Source organism: Nicotiana tabacum, chromosome 23 (assembly GCF_000715075.1).
Source record: "Nicotiana tabacum cultivar K326 chromosome 23, ASM71507v2, whole genome shotgun sequence".
NCBI classification, from domain to species: domain Eukaryota; kingdom Viridiplantae; phylum Streptophyta; class Magnoliopsida; order Solanales; family Solanaceae; genus Nicotiana; species Nicotiana tabacum.
Window position 1 is genome coordinate 29,045,273 of NC_134102.1, and position 18,129 is coordinate 29,063,401.

Below are 18,129 nucleotides of genomic sequence, written 5' to 3' on the forward strand. Positions count from 1 at the left end.
CTCAAATTGATTATCTACTCCTCCGAAAGTGTAATAGGGGTATGTGCATGGATTTTAAGGTTATACCGAGCGAGAATCTCACGACTCAGCATAGGTTATTGGTGATGAATTTAAAGATCGTAGAAGAAGAGGAAGAAGAGGGTTGTGTATGGTAAACCTAGGATCAGGTGGGGTGACTTGACTAATGACAAAGTGCAAGAGTTGGGGGAGTAGTTGTTGGTTATGGGATCCTGGAGGAGCAGTGGGGACGCGAGTTGTATGTGGACCACGACAGCAGAGTGTATTAGAGTAGCTACGAGAGAGGTATTAGGGGTCTCGAAGAGTTTCTCTACCGGACACAATGGTGACTGATGGTGGAGTGAGGAGGTACACGAGAAAGTGGAAGCCAAGAACGTGACGTACTTGAATCTTATAGAGAGCATGGACGAGGAGGTACTTCAGCACCTTTTAAAATGAATATAAAGAGTGGAAATATACAGAAAATAAACTTATATTTCTACACAGATATAAACTCTTACATTAGGGTCGGTTATATATTCTAAAAACAAATAAAGAGAGTATATGAATTTGGTAAAATATAACTTTTATTTCACAAACTCTCTTTTTTAGTTTTATGCTAGGCATTAGCTCTAGTAACAGACTCATAGTTACCTGCAAAATGATGTAACTGAATTCATTAAATGAAAGCACTAATTTTGGCTTGAGAGCCTTTTAAGAAAAAATATATAATTTGTAAAGAAAACCTAGTTACTTCTCGTAAATAGGAAATTTTAGTTAAAACGAGTAAATAAGTTTGTATTATAGTATATATAGGAAAAGATCCCTTCCCAAATCCCTTAGCAAATGTATGCAATGGGCCTGGGGGTGCTTTTGCTGGGTCGAAGTATTGGGTCTGGCAAGTCAAGCAACATTCCATAGTTCATAAAATGCTCTTTCTTCTCGGTTTCTATTTTCCGAGAGACAGACATTCGGAGCGACGAAGAAAAGGAAAAACCAGAAGAATCAAAGATGAAGAAAATGGAGTTTACTAACTGGGCCACCTATTGTGCTGGGTGCTATCCTTGGTACAATCGTCGTCGTCAATCTTCTCTTCGTCCAGAATGTATGCCCTTTTTCTTTTTTCCTTCTCAGTTTATTTTAAGCAAATTATTTACCATTATAGGAATTAAATGGACCGAATTAAGAAGAATAGCTATATACAGTGCCTATTTGATTTATAGATTGATTGATGCATTGTTTCTTCCCCATCATATGGAAGTGTTTCACTGAAAGATTAAGAGAGAATTGTGAACTTTTCTGTGTATAGATCTCTGTCAAAGACAGTGTTTATATACAAATATCCTATTTGTAAAATAAAATGTAAAAATATTTTTTTTGTACACTTGTCCTATTTGTATTAGCTAAGTATAACTAACTCTAACATATTTTATTCCTCTAGAAACTTCTACAAAATGTAACAGTTGTACTAGTTTTAATCTGGACGGCTGTCTTTTAATTTATCAAGATTGTGACCAACGTCCTTGATGCAGCCACGTGTCTTATTCTTTTCAATACACATAAGTCTATTGACTTATTCGATGAAGACCTTTGTTCTCTTACATCCCCCTCAAGTTGGAGGGTATAGAAGTTGCCCCCAACTTGCTAAGAATGGAGTGGTGAGAAGGACCACAAAGGGATTTGGTAAAGATATCGGCAAGCTGTGAAACAGAGGGAATATAATAGAGTGTGATGAGGCCGGAAATGTACTGTTGGCGGACAAAATGGTAGTCCAACTCAACGTGTTTCGTCCGCTCGTGAAAGATGGAGTTTCTTACGATGTGAATCGTTGATTTGCTGTCAGAAAGTACAAGAACCGGCAATGATGGTGAAATAGAAAGATCTTCAAAGAACCTGGTGATTCAAGTTAGCTCTGCAACAATACGTCTCATGGATCTGTACTCCGCTTCGGCTGATGATAGAGAAAGAGAAGCTTATTTTATTCGATTTCCATGAGGCATGGGATCCACCAAAAGAAATATAAAATCCACTCATAGAGCGTCTTGTTTCCAGGTAAGAGGCCCAATCTTCATCGCAAAAAGAAAACAATTTGAGAAAAGGTGCTGAATTAAAGAGAATCCCTTGACCTGGGTCGGTTTGAAGATAGCGGAGAACATTTATAGCTGCAGTATAATACGAAAGTCAGGGACTTTGCATAAATTTGCTAATTTTAAGAATAGCAAAGGACAAATCGGGTCTCGTATGGGTTAAATAATTCAATTTTCCAACGAGATGTCGATAAACGGTAGGATTTGAAAGAAAGGGTCTGTGGTCTGCATGAAGCTTGGTAGAAGGCTCAAAAGGAGAAGCCACAGAAGAAGAATCAGACATATCAAACTCACGCAGTAAGTCCATGGTAAACGTTTTTTGACAGACAATGATCCCTTGTTTTTCCCTGATAACCTCCATACCTAGGAAATAATATAGGTTCCCTAACTCTTTAACTTTAAATTTTGTATGAAGAAACGTTTTGATGGCTGCAATTTCTATTAAATTATCTCCATTGATGAGTATGTCATCCACATAGACGGATATAATATAAGTAAGATTCCCTTCTTTCTTAAAGAATAGAGAGAAATCATTCAATGAAGAAGTATATCCTTTTAAACCCAAAGCACCAGCAAATCGATCATACCACTGCCGTGACACTTTTTTTAAACCATATAAAGATTTTCTAAGTAAGCACACATGATTGGGACTTGGTGGGGATAGTCTAGCTGGAAATTTTATGTAAACCTTCTCTTGGAGAGTGCCATGAAGAAAAACATTACTTACATCCAATTGATGAATTGGCCAGCCCTTTTTGGCTACAATTTCCAATAGACACCTTATGGTGGTCATCTTAACCACAGGTGAAAAGGTTTCACTGTAATCTATGCCTTCTTTTTTAATATCTCCTCTAACTACCAAATGTGCTTTAAGTCTTTCTATTGTCCCATCTGGTTTATGCTTAACCTTGTACACCCACTTACAAGGTAGGGCCTTTTTTCCAGTAGGCAGCAAAAATTCATCCCATGTATGGTTGGCCTTTAAGGCCTCAATTTCTAAATCTATGGCTTTCTGCCAGCCTGGGTCCAAAGAGGCTTAAGAATAGCTGCTAGGTTCTGAAATTCCTGAAATTGAATTTATGAGATACTAATTTTGAGGTGATAAAGCTCCAAAGGAACAAACTTGAGGCTTAGGGGGAAGAGCAAGATAAAAGTCAGTTAGGTCAGTTAGAAAAACATGATTGCACACATAATCATTAAGATGACTTGGCAATTTGGATTCTCTAGAGAATCTTCTAAGTACTGGTGTGTTATGTGGGGTAGACACAGTTGGCCTAGGTAAAGGGTGAAATGGTGATGAATCAATTCCAGGAGAAATAGGTGATGCAGGATTGTAGGGAGTGATATTGGTGCTAGGTGATATTTGATGAGAGGGAGATTCAAATGTAGTTGTGGTAGGTGAGTGAGATGTCTCAAACTCTAGTCTGAAGGGTGAAGAATAGTAGTACTATCTTGGGGAGAAGACAAAGGAAAATAATGTCTGGAGGTGAAGGATTAGATGCAAAAGGGTACGTGTCTTCACAAAAATGGACATCTCTGGACACAATTATTCTTTTGGAATGAAATTCCAATAATTTGTATCCCTTCTGTCCTAAAGGATATCCCAAGAAGACACAAGTTGTGGCTCTTGGATCAAATTTACCCCTTCCATTAGATAGAGTAGAAGCATAGCACAAACAACCAAAAGTCTTGGGATTGGCATAATCAGGTGGTTGGTTGAAAAGTATAGAATAGGGTGTCCTTCTTTTAAGTACCTTAGAAGGTAGTCTATTTATCAAGTGAGTGGTAGTCAACAAACATATATTCTCCCCAATAAAACAAATAGTAACCTTGGATTGAAATAGTAGTGCCCTAGAAATTTTCAACAAGTGCCTATATTTTCTCTCAACAATCCCATTTTGTTGAGGAGTAGCTGCACAAGATGTTTGGTGAAGAATACCTTGAGAATGAAGGAAAGCAGACTCTTGAGTCCCTTTTTCAAGTTCAAAAGTATTATCTGTTCTCACAGTTTTTGAACTTTAACACCAAATTGTCTTTCAACCATAACTAAAAAATCTTCAAGACTCCAAAAGCATTGCTCTTGGTGCTTAAAAGAAAAGTCTAAGTTCCTCTAATATAATCATCTACCACATGTAAGAAATACTTGAAACCATTATGTGTAGTGACTTTATAGGGTCTCCATATATCCACGTGAATTAATTCAAATACTCTCTTTGATTTAATCTTACTTAAGGGAAAAGGACTTTTAGTTTTCCTAGTTTGAGGACAGATATCATGGAAACATTCAGTATTAGAAGGAGAAGAAATAAAACTAAGATGTTTCATTGATAAAAAAGGCAAGTGCCTCAATATACAATGCCAGATATTTAATCGGAGATTGCATTTGCAGAAAAAGGAAAAGAAACTGCAACTTTATTGAGAACATTCTTTTTTGGAGATGAAACTACAGTTTCTTCAGACTTATCCTTAAAGTTGATAGAATTAGGCTCCAATATATATAGTCCCTCTCTTGCTTCACCAAAAACTTAAGCCCTCTTCATTAAAGAGGCTTGCAACATACATTTCCATGAAGAGAATGAGAGAATGCAAAAAAATTGTGAACAAAACTTATTAACTGATAATAGATTGTACCTGAAACTAGGGACATGAAGCACATTTTCTAAGACATAATTAGGTAAAACAGAATTTTTCCCTATGTGAGTGGCAGTTACTTTAAAAGAATTAGGAAGATTTATGTCTAAAGGAATATCTAGATGAGACAAAGAAGTGAAAGTATTTGAATCAAAACACATGTGTTCTGATGCCCATGAATCTATAATCCATTTACTTGAATTAAAAACTGAGAAACATGATCCAGAGTATTTGATAATAGTACCAGCCACAGCATTTGCATTGATTTCTGAATTTGAACTCCCTGTATTTGCAATTTTGACTTGCTTGATCAGTTGAATCAGATGAGAAAACTGATCTTTTGACAGATGTTGATTCATCACCTTCTGTTGTTTGTTGTTATCTTCTCCATGTTCCCCTGAAATAGTAGCATTGCTTCTGATTCCACCTTGTATGTTCTTTCATTGGTAAATTCAAAATCATCTGGGAATCCTATGATTCTGTAATAATCTGCCACTTTGTGTCCTATTTTCTTGCAATAGGTACATGAGACATTATGATTAAACCATGTCCTCTTTTCTTTAGGAGTTGGTGATTTCTGTGGTGCATATCCAGATCTTGATATAGGACTGTTGTTCTTTTGAAATTGTCCTGAGATCTTTTGTTTTCCATTCCTTTATTAGAAGGTTCCTTGACTAGTGAAATTTGCTTGATTGCCCACCATGAAAAGTATTGGTATATGTGAGAGGATTAACATATATTTCTCTTTGATTTTTATCATGTAGAACCAGTGAATAGGCATGATTTATATTAGGTAAGGGGTTCATCAATAGAATGTTTTCCCGTGCCTGCAGTGGCAGAGCCAGAATTTTCATTAATGGGTATCAAAATATATAAAAATAAACATACGAGGGAATTAAGGGGAGTCAATACATAGTATATATATACATATAATATTTTTACCTACGTACACAGTATATTTTTCCCGCGAATGGGTGTCAAATAAGGTGGCCCTGCCCTGCTTGCCTGTCCATATGCTTCATTTAGTCCCATGAGGAATTGAATGAGCCTTTCATCCTCTTGTGACTTTTCCAGCATTTTTTTACCTTCACAAATGCATGTACATGTGCATTTTACATTAGAATTCAGTGAGTCCAATATTATCCCATAATCGCGTGAGTTTAGTGAAGTAACTTGCTATGTCACTTATTTCGTGAGATAAACCTTATAATTCCTTTTGCAGATAGTATAATTTGGCACCATTGGATTGGCCAAATCTGTGTTCCAAGCTGATCCAGAGCTCTCTAGCAGAATTAGAGTATATAACACTGTCTCCAATATCTTTGGATAAGGAGTTCAACAACCAAGATGTAACCATATCATTGCATCGTGACCAAGGTTGATAATCCTTGAAAGTGATAGGAGGAGATGCAAATGTTCCATTGATGAAGCCCACCTTGTTCTTTGCTGAAAGAGCTATAAGGATAAATCTCTTCCATCCCTGAAAACCCCTTCTATCATATATAATATTGACAAGCCTCATGCCTGGTACATCATAAGAGTGAAGGAAATAGGGATGATTGAGATCGAGATTGACCCCATTTCCAGTTGAGGTTTGAGCCACAAAAGTTTCAGTGGAATCAGGCATAATGAAGAATATAGATGACTGAGAATGATGATTTCAGATTACCCAAAATCGAGCTAGATTTGCTCTGATACCATGAAATATTAAGATAAAGAATTGTAAAATTTTGTGTATAGATCTCTATCAAAGACAATGTTTATATACAAATATCCTATTGTAAAATAAAATATAAAAATGAATTTCTGTACACTTGTCCTATTTTATTAGCTAAGTATAACTAACTCTAACAGATTTTATTCCTCTAGAAACATCTACAAAATTTAACAGTTGTACCAATTTTAATCTGGACGATTGTCTTTTAATCTATCAAATTTGTGACCAACGTCCTTGATGCAGCCGTGTGTCTTATTCTTTTCCACACACATAAGTCTATTGACTTTCGATGTATCCGATGAGTGTTGTGTCTGAGACTCTTCTTCTTTCTTCTTCCTCTCTTCTTCTTTGAGAAAATTCGATGAAGACCTCTGTTCTCTTACATTCACTTGATTCAATAATCTAATTTGACTCCTATTTAGGAGCTTGATTACGAGTTTCCCAGTTGCCAAAATGCAAAATATTGATTGATTTTCAGGTATTTTAATTGATAATTCTTGCATTTTTCTATAGGGAGTAGAGAGGTAATAGGAGCCGATAAAATGGAGTACAAGGTCTGCCTCAATCTAAGATGATGAGAATTTGATTTTTCTCTAGAAAAGTATAAAAGTGGAAGGTGCAAAGAAAGTTAATGGGGCTTGAACCGAAAAGCGGGGCATGAAGCGCATGCTTAAAGTGAAGTGCAAATTTAGTACTTTGATAATCAAATATCAATTAAATTAACTAATTTCAACATTCAATTTAGAATAATTGTGATATTTATCCAACTTCTCAAAGTTGAAATTCAAAGAATTGACCGTTTCTCAGTGGAATCACTTTGTCTGCCATTCTTTGAAGCGCGCATTTATGTGAAGTGCATGGCTTTGCCTATGAAGCTGTGACCCTTCACTTCGCATTGCTTTGTCGATTTTTTGGAGCGATTTTTTAATTCTTTGCTAAAGTTATAATTTTATTATTTAAATTAGTTTTCTATAGTTATATTTATAGTATGAAATTATTTTGGCTAGATTCGAGCTGATCGGAGTTGGAAAAATTGAGGGAAAGGCCTTTGTATTGATTGATTGAGCGAGGTTTGAGGTAAGTAATTTGTATAACCTTGTGTGGGAGAAATTCCCTTAGGATTTGGTATTGTTGTGACAATTTGTGATGTTTGAAGGCCGCGTACACGAGGGGACGAGTGCGTAGACGGGCTAAATGTTGAAATTCCGGTTTTTATCTAAGTAGTTTACTTTTTATGCCTTAACTAAGTTACTTTAGCATGTATAGTCATCATGTTTAGCCTATTTTCACCTGTCTACTTGTCTCATCTCTTATTTGCAACTTGTACTTCATGCTTAGTCGAATTACCCGCTTTCTTGATTCCATATTCCTTATTTAACTATGGGATTCTTTACTTGAAATTTCTATCCTTGAAATATCGTTATTTCAGTTGTTATGTTTTGGTTTCTGTGATTATTGTTGACATGACTGTTTGGTTATTGCACGAAGTTTCTGCCATGCGGTTGTTATTGTTGTAGGAGGTTTCTGTCGTACAGCTGTTATTAGGACTTATCTTGAGTTGGGCATCCCTGATTCCATTCCTGACTAGAGAAGGGAATGCGGTGAATCACCAGATTTATACCGTACCATTGTGATTATTGATACGTATGTGGTGGTATAAGGTCTGGATGTTTAAATGCATGCGGTGAGATAATGTGGGCTTGATATGTGTGACTAGTAGGGGAACTACTAGAATGCATGCGGTGTGATAAGGTTGGCTAAAACGCGGGATGCTATTTTGGGGAAATAATTTTCAAAAGAAAATATAAAGGCTTCCGCGGTGATATAAGAAAAGATTGTGAGATATTTACTTTTGGGACTACGGGGCGGTATCTCGGGAGTGCCCCTGTTGGTTTTCTCTATTTGTTATATTATTGTTGTTGTTGTTGTTCCTTCACTTGTAAGATTTTTGCTTTCCTTTCATGTTGTATTTGTCTTTCTTTGATTCCGTATTATTACCTTCCGTAAATTTTCATTACTTCACTTCTCTATCATTTCATTATATTATTATATCTTCTGCCTTGTTTCTTATTATTTCCAGTAGGGCCTGACCTGATCTCGTCACTACTCTACCGAGGTCAGACTTGGCACTTACTGGTACCGTTGTGGTGTACTCATACTACATTTCTGCACATATTTTTGTGCATATCCAGGTACTGCCTACCAGACCAGGTACCCGTGAGCTAGATATGTTTTATTCGCATATTTTCATCTAACTAAGCATCTTTAAACACATTAACATAGAGTTCTAAATTCGCCTCTCCCCTGAAATATGAACTGGTTCCGGCAAGTCTTTAAACTCACAAGAAATGTTTTATTAAGCTCTGGACAATAAAAGGCTAGTGACAATGCCATAGCTGTTAAATATCGGGGGACACCTTGAATTCATTTGCCACATCAAATGCATCAATACCAAATAAATCAACCACAAAGGCCATTATTTTCTTGGATTCAATAATTGACCTAAAAACCTCACGAAGAGAAGCAAGAGAACGAGTAATAGTAAGGAAAATTCGGGTTTCAATTTTAACATCAAGGTGCAAATCGTGAAAATTAACTGGTGGAAGAAGGAGAAAATTAATGCTAGAGGGAAGGGCATTAAGGAAATTATTTTGAATTTTAGAGATGGGGCTATCAGCAGGAAGAACGAAAGTTAAAAAGAAGTGTCGTTGTAAAACTAGTCGTTCGACAAATTCAACGAGGAATTAGGTGACCTATACCAGGATTTGGTTGCATAATTATATGGGGATTTTGTGATTGTGTTAGCATTTGAGTTTCAGCCATTGTGGTAGAGTGAGTAGAGCTTGGATAGAGTTGATTTATGGTCTTGAACAATAATAACAACATGACCAGTATAATCTCACATAGTGGGTATGGGGAGGGCAGTGTATACGCAGACCTTACTCCTACCTTGTGGAGGTAGAAAGGCTATTTCCAATAGACCCTCGGCTTAGGCAAGCATAGGTACCACAATTCTAACAAGAAAATATGATGGGACAACACCAAAAAATCATGTAAAAGCAGCATGGGCTTGAGAGAGGTTAAAAGAGAGAAACAATGATAAAGAGAATAAGATGAACCAATCACTATAGGCATAGCTTTTCTCTTTGGTGGTAAATCGAGAATAGAGAAGACTAGGTGGAGGGTGTTATTATATCCCCAAGAAACAAATAGGATTAGTATTTTCTTGTAAAACAACACAGTTAAATTTATACGTGGTTTCTAGACAAGTGAACTAATTTGATCCTGAAATAATTCAATAATTGAAGAACTGTACAATACTTAGCCTTGAATTGTAGATGAAACATCATAGATGACATTGTCGGGAACAAGGTTTCCGGGCACAGCAATGATGAGATCAAAAAGCAAGAAAGTAAGATTGTATTAAGCTTTGTATAGAATAAATTCGTATCATTTACAATGATAACCGAGCTCACTATTTATATCTATGTCTAGGGTAGAAGGTCCTAGGATTGTGCCCTCCTTTAATGTCAATTATGAGGGTCATTGATGAACACGTAACGGTGAGCATAAATGCCAAATTCTCTGTAATAGACCGTCGCTCTTAATGCTGCATAATATTCCCTATTAAATGCTACGGGGCACAGAGCATTTAACACACCTTTATGAACGTTATCCTTTATGGTGATAAGCGGAATGGCTGTATTCGGTCTTCGGCCATCCCTGTCTTGGGTTCCGTGTGTCCTCCTTTTAGAGGACCTCGTCTCATATCATATTTCATCCTAAACAGATAGTCCCCCTACTTTCCGGTGACATAACTTTTGTATTATCGAGAAGTTGGTAGAAACACCCTCTGAAGGTTCCTGGCAGTTGATTAGACGCATGTCTCTCCGCATTTAATGCTCCGAACACGCATCATCCCATGATTCAGCACGTCTTTTGCCGATTGTCGAGGTAATCATGGCCATGAATTTAGCCACCAAAATTTTACTTATACGCTATATTCTTTTCCTTTGCGTTTCATAACTTCTCGAGCTTCTGATTTGCATCTTATTTTTCCATCCTTTCTTTAATTCTCTTCAAACTCAAAACCTTTTACTTCTTCTTTTTCAATGGATTCTTCCTCCAAGCGTGCTAGTTCTACAAAGAACAAGAACAAAACTAGGACTATGTTCCTCCAATGGTGGGTTCCATCATCCCAAGAAAACTTAGAACGACAATGGATCTTGAAGATAAATTCCCTACTGCTAACCCTCGTACATGGGTTGTTAGTAGGTACCCTTCTTCCAGTCATCCTTCCAGTATTCCTGTTGTGAATGAAGATTTCCGCTGCCATGAGTTGGATATCATTGCTCCTGATCTATCGGAGCGAGTGACCCTTCCCAAGGAAGAGTTTACATACTTTTACACGTATCCCTTTACTTTAGGTGCATTTTCTTTGAGTGGAGAGCTTGATTCCGTGATTGCAGAGTTTTGCCTTCACTACCAAGTGTGTTTGGCACAGGTAAGTCCTTCAGTGTGGAGGACGGTCGCCTGTCTTCAACGCTAGTGCCAGGAAACTGGAGAAGAGCTAACCTTAGCTCATATGATGAATCTCTATTCTCCCAAAGTCTTCTGTGGGGGAATGATAAACCTCTTCAAGCGTGGCCACCATGCTTTGTTGTCCAACATGGATGATGACAACGACTGTGGGGTGGATGGAACGGTCATTCTGACAACGACTTCATCCTTTCCGTCCGCTTGGAACCGCACTCATTAGTACTTTGTTTAGTATTTCTTAATACTAGATATTCCTTTATAGCTATATCAACTCTTCACCCTTCGCATGTTTCGACAACTCGATGGATCCCACCGGTGGTGGAAGGTTTGGACCAGTGGGTTTAGAAGATCTTGGACATCACGATGCCTGAAACTCGTTTGTGGAAAGAACTGGCCCTTAAATATGGGTGGAAGGCCAAAAATCATGGTAATTTTAATTTACCTTGATTTTATTTATTTTTTGTATATGAAGAACTTGGTTGACCCTTCTGACTTGTTCACGAAATTAGGTCTACCTGCGGGCTCTGTTGCTATCCCCGAGGAGGACATTTTGGCTGATTCCGCTGATGCAGTGAGGCTGCTTCAGGAAGCACTTACTCGAACAGGTATCTCCGGGCCTGTTTCGGGTGCAAACACTTCTTTATGGAGTCCTCGACTGGAGGATAAGCAACCAAAGAGAAAATGTTCCTCCGCGGCTGAAGAAAAGAATAAGAGAACAAAGACTGATGCCCCCGAGTCAACATCAATGGCAATGATGACTGGTCCTCCTTTCAGGCCGTTCATAGACACCGTGATGATTAATGATGATGAAGAAGCTAGTGATGAGGGAGCTTCTCTACATAGAAGGCGATGATCCTCATCATCTCAACGGGATGCTCGACCTGTTGAGATAGTTACACCAACTGAGATGATGTCTCGGCACTTTGGGGAGAATCTGATTTGGTAGAAAATGCCACCTCCCATTTTTGGGCCCCAATTATTGTAACCGGTGTTGCGGGGTTGAGTATCGGGTCCTTGCCGTCTTTGGTTGGAGAGCATCCAACAACCAACACTACATTTGATGCATCTGCTTCTCACTCCTCAACTCCATCAGCTTCGTCTCCACTTTTACCAACACCAGCAACTGCTACATCACCTCCATCGGTCACACCTGACCATGAAGAAGGTGTTCCTCTTCCACAGTCCCCAGTTCATGGGAATTTGGGGAAAAATTATGGTGCCCCTTCTGAAGATCCACAAAAGTGGAGGAACGTTACTCTTTCAGTCTCTACCGGATGCAACTTGCTATCCCAGCCGGTGAAGATTGCTAATTATCTGAAGCCTTTGGCTTCAGAAAAAGACTGTGAAATATTCAGGCACTCTCGAGAGAGTGCTTGTTGAACAATGTCATGCACAACGCCGCAGCAGTACGTTCTTTTCTTCCTTCATTACTTCTTTTAATTTTGTATGAATGTATTCTAAGTTTTACTTCTTCTAGTTTTGTAGGCCAACTTTCTTGCTTCTGAGAGCCTTCAAAGGTTGATTCGTGAAAAGGAAGAACTTACTTCCGAATGGAATTATCTTTTGGGGGAACAAGACCAAACTATTCTCCACCTCTCGGAACTAGAAAGCAAAGCTAATGAGGTCGTTGTTTTGGAGGCTCGCTTGCAACAAAGAGAGCAAGAATTGGCAACCCTTAGCCAAGAAATTGTCCTGCTGATGGTTAGATTTAATGAGGCTAAGGCCAAATGGGTTGAAATTCAGGACGTCATTCTTGCTGCAACCGAGCGCGAGGCTGCTAATGCCAAAAAAGTAACTAATTTAGAAGCAGCTTTGAACTCCAAAATCAAAGAGCTCGCTGTTGTGGGGGCGAAACACGCCTAGCTAGAAAAGAAGTATAAGAAAACTATCGAGCATAATAGGCTCTTTAGTTCAACTGTCCGCGACCTTGACGTCATCCTCAAATCTGCTAGGTCCTCCCGGGAAAGCCTTTCTACCAAGGTTACCCGACTCAAAAAAGAACATAAGCGTCGAGCGGCTTCCCTCGTTATTGAAAAAACTTACTCCATGTACAGCATAAGGAGAAAAACCTTGGAGGAGGCCAAAGTTGGTATCATCGCCTTGGATGCCGAAATTGCTAAGGCCCGAGAGTTTGAGTTAGCTGCTAAACATGGACTCCTGACGCAGTCTGATGCTCCTAGTTCTTCTGGTTCCGATTCAGAGTTTTTGGAAACTGAAAAGGGATCGGAAGGTGACGATGTTGAAGACCAAACTAGGGAAAACGTCGAGCCATCGGTGGACTCCTACATCTCCCGGGAATGTGGACACTTCTCCTCCTCCTGGTTCAGGAGGTGCTGTAGTGTAGCTTTTCTTTTCTTTTTCCCATTTTAAACTTTTACCGTTTTGGCATGTTCTTGTAAATAAAGACATATTTTTGCTCAAGTATCGTTTGAGTCTTACTTCCGTTTGAATATCCATGCAAGTCTTTAATCTTTGCATTTGCTCAAGAGTTCAACGCACGTTTTCCTGTTCGTGCTTTCCTATGCGTAGTCTCGAATGTGTTTTCCTCGAAGCACTTTGGTTCCTAGCATTATCCCTTTTTATGTGAGGGTTTCTATAAGTATTTGCGCAAGTTTACTTTTTGCGTCCTTTTCATATGTGACTTCGTGTGTATTTTTTCCCTGAAGGTATTTTTAATTTCGGGCATAGATTCTTTCGGAACCAACCCTTTAACGTGAGGGTTTTTATAAGAGAGGGCCCTATGATGTTTATGGTACTCTTGAAGAGGGTGTATCATGTTCATTACGTTACTAACATTTGAAGTACTTGTTTAACTTTCAAATTAAAAAGTTTATTCATCGTTCAGATAAGAAGCAAGATAAAAACAGAAGGATTTCATTTTATTCCTTCTATTTTCAAAAAATACATAAGCATTTGTTGTGCTGAAAAGAAATTGTCATTACTTGTGGCTATCTTGTACAACTTATTTCTACGGGGCTGGTTGTGCAGTCCTCGGTCCCGATGATGTGTTTAGTTTTCGGATTTTCATTCCCAGGTTGACGTGGCAGTCATTGTTGCCATATCCTCATATCATTTCCCCAAGTGTTCGAATGCGAAGAGTGCGAATTGGAACACTGGAAGTCTTGCATCCTCGAAGATTCCACTAATGAATTGCTAGATAATCCTCAACTTGGTAACACAACTTTACTTCCCCTCAGAAATGTATGCTATCAACCGAAGAAATATCTAACAACCCTCTAGTGGTTTGTGCTCGTGAACGGTTGGATAACCTTTGTTTGGTAGCAAACTTAACTTTCCAGTGGGAATTTGCTATCGAACCAAAAATTATCTAACCGTCCCCGAGTGTACGCTTGCATGTTTCCCTTGCTATCAAAGGTCTTATTTCCGTTGTCTTCTTAGTTTACTTTCTGTTGCTGACTCATTAAATACCTTGCCAGAAAAACCCAATTGGGACAAAAACTGAACGAAGGGAAAAAGAGTGCAGCACACACTTTTCGCTTGAATAATGTTCATCAGCAATAATATCTTTTGAGGTGTGCCATGTTCTAGTTGCTAGGCAACTTGTCTCCATTCTGGTTCTCCAACTTGTATGACCCTTTTCCAGTGATAGCTTAAATCCGATAGGGACTAGGGGTGTTCGTGAAAAATCGAACCAAACCAAACCGGAAAAAAAACCCGACTTTGTTTTGGTTTGGTTTTTAATTTTAAAAATCGATTAATTTTGGTTTGGTTTTGGTCTTAAATAAAAAAAAACTCGAACCAAACCGACTATATATTATTATATATAATTATTTTTAAAAATTATGAATATAATATATATTTTGGTTTTGACCGAAAAAAAACCGACTATATATATATATTCTTGTACTCTTGGGCTTTGTATTTTAATTAAATTGATTTGGGCCTTAACAATTTCAAATGCTTCACCAGAGAATAGCCATATTCTAATACAAAGCACCAGCCCTCCCAACTCCCAATGTGTCTTAAATTTACATTCACTCCAAAGAAACAAACCAACCGATAGTGAACCCTAGCTGCTTCTTCTCTCAAGTTTCCATAGGCAACAGTGAACCATAACTCAAGTAGAGATTATTGTGACTGCAGACTGCAACTATGAGTAATGAGCAGGTTGTTTCCTTCGCTTAATTTTATTTTTAATTTTTGTTGTTCTTTCTATTATATTTTAAAGTGGGATTTTCTTCTACCATCATTTATTTCTCCTCTGTTTTTAGATTTAAATGTTCATCTGACTGTAATAATCTCATGTGGTGTTGGATCTTCAATAGCTTCAATGTTTATATGCAATTTTTTTTATGTATTGTCATTTTTGAATTTTGTTGTTTTTAACCGTTGTTACACATTTTGTCTCTCGCAGATGGAAACAACGACTTCAAAAGTAGAGGTGAAAGTTCTTTCAACTACATAGAAACTTCCTCAATTAGAAGGTAACAACACTCTTGTTGCCGATTCAAGTATATTCACACCTCCTAAAAAGCATAAAAGAACAACTCCTTCTGAAAATAATTCTAGTATCGGTAATGGAAGGGAAACATCTGAAATTTGGAAACACTTTACCAAATTTATAGATAAAGATGGTAAGTGGAAGGCGAAATATCATTTTTGTAGTCAAAGCTATTGTTCTGATAGTAAGAGAAATAGGACAACTACATTATGGAACCATCTAACTGGTATTTATAAAAAAATCCCCTTTTAGATTCATTGATAGGAAGCAATCGACAATTAGGCCTATTCCTATTAAGGAGGGGGACAAGGAGGTACTAATGATACTTGTAAGCTGGAAAAAATTGTGTACAATGTCAATAAAGTGAGAAAAGCTATTGCTGAATTTGTAATCATTGATGAACAACCTTTTAAAGTCATTGATTTTAAGAAATTGATGTCAGTTGTTTTGCCTAACTTTGAGTTGCCCTCTCATTTGACTGTTACTAGGCAGTGTTTGAAAATTTATCACGAAGAAAAAGAAAATCTTAGAAAGTTTATCCAGAACTAACATGTATGTCTCACTAGTGATACATGGACATTACTCTAGAACCTAATTTATATGGTTATAAATTCTCACTGGATTGATGATAACTGGAAGTTACAGAAGAAAATTCTTAACTTTTTTCAAGTTCCAGATTATAAGGGTGAAACGATTGCAAAGGGGATTGAGGCTTTTCTGTTAGATTGGGGGATTGAAAAACCATTCATTGTGACCCTAGATAATGCAAGTGTGAATGATGCTGCGATTAGACACTTGAAGGGGAGGATTGAGGATTAGAAAGGAATCATCTTGAGAAATAACTTTCTACATGTAAGATGTAATGCTCACATTCTGAATTTAATTGTAAAATAAGGGTTAAATGATCATAATGAATCCATTACTCATTTCAGGAATGTTGTAAAGTATGTTAAGTCATCTCCTGCAAGATTTGCTTCCTTTAAGTCATTTGTTGAAAAGGTAAAGATAGAGAGCCATGGTCTTTTGAGTTTAGATGTTGAAACTAGGTGTAACTCGATATATATGATATTGAGTGCAGCTATTAAATTTGAAAAAGCCTTTTCAAGAATGTATATTGATGATCATAAGTACCAAAAGCATTTTACAGAAATGATTGGAAGAGGCAGGCATCCAAATGGGGATGATTGGAAGAAGGTAAAAGATTTTATAAAGTTTCTTGACATTTTCTACCAGATTACTCTGAAATTTTCGGGGACTCTGCATGTTACTTCAAATTCTTTCTGCCATGAGCTTTTTAATCTTCTTAATTTTATTACAAATAATTCTCATGGTGATGATTCAATTTTGATTGATATGGCTGATAAGATGAAAGTCAAGTTTGAAAAATATTGGGGTGACTTTGATAATATGAACATATTATTATTTGTCGTTGTTGTGTTGGATCCCAGATATAAAATAAAATATGTGAACTTCATCTTTGCCAAATCTTATGATCCTTTGGTGGAAAATTTAAGGTCAACAAGGGTGATGAATATTTTATCTCGCTTGTATGATTACTATAAAGATTCTTCTTCTCGAACTTCTGATGAGAATCTGGGAAGTCCATTTAGAATGATGAGTGAAAGTGAGAATGGTGAGATATGGCACTCATAATGGGAAAAATATGTGCAAGAGGAAGATGATGGTGGAAATAAAAATGATCTTGACAGGTACTTGATGGACGATTTGGAGTTGACCAAACATTTAGATATCTTGGCATAGTAAAAAGATGCAAGTAAGAGGTATCCAATTATTTCTAGGATTGCAAGAGATGTGCTTGCAATTCCTATTTCTATCGTAGCATCTTAATCGGCTTTCAGCATCGGTGGACGGATTCTTGATTCGTATCGAAGTTCTTTGTCGCCAAAGACGGTAGAAGCTTTAATTTGCACTCAACAATGGTTGAGGTCAACTCCTAAAAAATGCATTGTTGAAGATATTCTAGAGAAAATTCAAAAGCTTGAAATGGTTGAGAAAGGTAACTTTATATGTCTAACTCTTTATGAATATTTTTATATTTGTAAATTACTTAATGATATTTTTTCTTTCTTTCAGAATACTCCGACAGTGTTTTGAGCATTGATTAACTTGGATGATGGAACCAACTTCAACTATATCCTTGTTGCTTGAAATTTCGGATGTAATCTTGATATCATTGTTTTAGTTTACCATATGAAAGACTGAGTATTCTATTATGCCTTTATTATTGTAATGTCTTTTGTGAATTTTTTGATGTCATCTTTCTAAAGATGGTGTTGGAATATTGGTGTTAACGGTTGACACTTGACAGTACATGAAATCAAAGAGTATTTGAATGTATTTTTATGAGAACGTCTACAGATGTTTTATGAAAAAATCAATTTAGTAGAAGAATATATAGTGTTTTATGTTTTATGGAAGAATAAATAGTGTTTGAAAGTTTTATAGAACTATTTAGTAGAATGAAATGAGAGTGTCTGAAAGAATTTTCTAACTTCAGTTTAGTGGAACAGTTGGCATTTGAATGTGCAGAAGAATATTGAGGAGGCTTGTTAAAATGTTAGATTTGGTAGTCCATATCCAAGGTATTTTTGCAGTAAAGTTTAGATGTACAATGAAGTGCAGGTCAATAGGGTGCTTCTGGGAGCTTGTTTTTAAAAAACCCAATAAAAACTGAA

At 37.1% G+C, this 18,129-nt stretch overlaps 1 long non-coding RNA gene across 8 annotated transcripts; it reads left to right on the forward strand.

Annotated features, from left to right (window-relative positions):
* Positions 1 to 814: 814 nt before the first annotated feature.
* Positions 815 to 17,890, forward strand: LOC107798516 (uncharacterized). Of its 8 annotated transcripts, none has more exons than XR_012705928.1 (7): positions 815 to 1,102; positions 1,530 to 2,381; positions 5,938 to 6,910; positions 7,440 to 14,143; positions 15,347 to 16,285; positions 16,366 to 17,450; positions 17,528 to 17,890. It is a non-coding gene; the product is annotated as an uncharacterized LOC107798516 (long non-coding RNA). The 8 variants fall into 8 exon arrangements; XR_012705931.1 differs by having other exon boundaries at positions 7,440 to 7,509; positions 7,950 to 14,143; positions 15,347 to 17,450; XR_012705930.1 differs by having other exon boundaries at positions 816 to 1,102; positions 15,347 to 16,627; positions 17,143 to 17,450.
* The last annotated feature ends 239 nt before the right edge of the window (positions 17,891 to 18,129 follow it).